Consider the following 2,241-nt stretch of genomic DNA (forward strand, 5'->3'; position numbering starts at 1 on the left):
TACTTATACTCATTATTTCCTAGTCGATTTGTTTAATAGTTTAACGCCCCGTTCATATCGATTATAAATGATTCATATCAATTGGTTACATTGCGAGGTTCTGACCTCTATATGATACATTTTACAAACATTGCATTCGTTTTTAAAAGACAAACTCTCATTACATTGAAAGTTGATGGCATACATACCATTTCATAATATATCCAACTATAATTGACTTAATAATAATCTTGATGAACTCAATGACTCGAATGCAACGTCTTTCGAAATATGTCATGAATGACTCCAAGTAATATCTTTAAAATGAGCAAATGCACAGCGGAAGATTTCTTTAATACTGAGAATAAACATGCTTTAAAGTGTCAACCAAAAGGTTGGTGAGTTCATTAGTATATCCTAAAAAATCATTTCTATTATTTTAATAGACCACAAGATTTCCATTTCCATTTCCATTTCTCATAAATATTCATCTCATATCAGGCATTTCGCAAACTGCATAGAGATAAAAATCATTCATATGGTGAACACTTGGTAACCGACCTTAACAAGATGCATATAGAATATCCCCATCATTCCGGGACTCCCTCCGGACATGATAAATTCGAAGTACTAAAGCATCCGGTACTTTGGATGAGGCTTGTTGGGCCCAATAGATCTATCTTTAGGATTTGCGTCAATTAGGGTGTCTGTTCCCTAATTCTTAGATTACCAGACTAAAAAGGGGCATATTCGATTTCGATAATCCAACCATAGAATGTAGTTTCGATTACTTGTTTCTATTTCATAAAACATTTATAAAAGCAGCGCATGTATTCTCAGTCCCAAAGATATATAGTGCAAAAGCATTTAAAAAGGGAGCAAATGAAACTCATGATACTGTATTTTGTAGTAAAAATACATATGACGTCATTGAACAAGTGTAGGGTTGGCCTCAGATTCACGAACCTATATCATTTGTATATTTATTAACACATATAATCATAATCGAATAAATATATATATTATTATTAGTGTTATAATTTTTATATTAATAACTTATATATATTTTCATTATTTAATTAAATGTATCCATTTTGTACATTTAAAATAAATAAAAGTATTAATATAGTTAAGTTATGTATATTAAATATATATATATATATATATATATATATATATATATATATATATATATATATATTATTTGTTTGTTGAAACTAGTAATTGTAATAATACTAAAATAATATTTATAATAGTAAAATGATAATATTGATAATACTTAATATTACTAATAAAAATAATAATGTTAATAATTCTATTAGTGATAAATATAATGATATTAATAATAATAATTATAAAAATATTAATTTTACAGTTAATGATAGTTATGATAAGAATTTTAATAATTTTAATGATAATAGTAATAACTATAATATCTATAATTACAATCCTTTCACTAATAATAATATTAATAATAATAATAATACTTATAATAATAATAAAAATAAAAATAATAATAATAATAATAATAATAATAATAATAATAATAATAATAATAATAATAATAATAATAATAATAATAATAATAATAATAATAATAATAACAATCTTATTACTAATGATAAAATTAATAATAATACTACTAATGGTAATAATATTAGTAATAACAATAATAATAATAAACATCATAATGGAAATTATAAATATGTTAATAATAATAAATGGTAACTAATAGTTATAATAATAATAACTAGTACTCCATAATTAATAATAATAATAATAATAATAATAATAATAATAATAATAATAATAATAATAATAATAATAATAATAATAATGATAATGATAATGATAATGATAATGATAATGGAAATGAAATAAAAGTGTATACCCTTTAAAAATGCTTTTCTAAAAAGAATTGCCCCAAAACAGGGCTCGAACCCGAGACCACTTGCTACCCCGTCACCTCCCTTAACCATTTGCTCCATTCAGTTTTTCTGATTATAAACCAGACCCAATTTTATTTAACCCCTTTTCTGTGTTCATCATCTCCCTCAATGAAAACAAATCAAACTTAAACCAAATCATAACCGCAAATTACATAGTCGATTTAGGACTTAATATCCAACATATAAACACTTATTTGTGATTAATTGGTTTGAAAAAAAAAATATAAAGTAAAAACAGCTGCTGCTGCTCGTCGCTAGTAAGGAAGAAAAAAATATTGATTTTGATTTTGATTTTGATAACGTTTTAGACCAA

Source organism: Rutidosis leptorrhynchoides, chromosome 11 (genome assembly GCF_046630445.1).
Source record: "Rutidosis leptorrhynchoides isolate AG116_Rl617_1_P2 chromosome 11, CSIRO_AGI_Rlap_v1, whole genome shotgun sequence".
Lineage (NCBI taxonomy): Eukaryota > Viridiplantae > Streptophyta > Magnoliopsida > Asterales > Asteraceae > Rutidosis > Rutidosis leptorrhynchoides.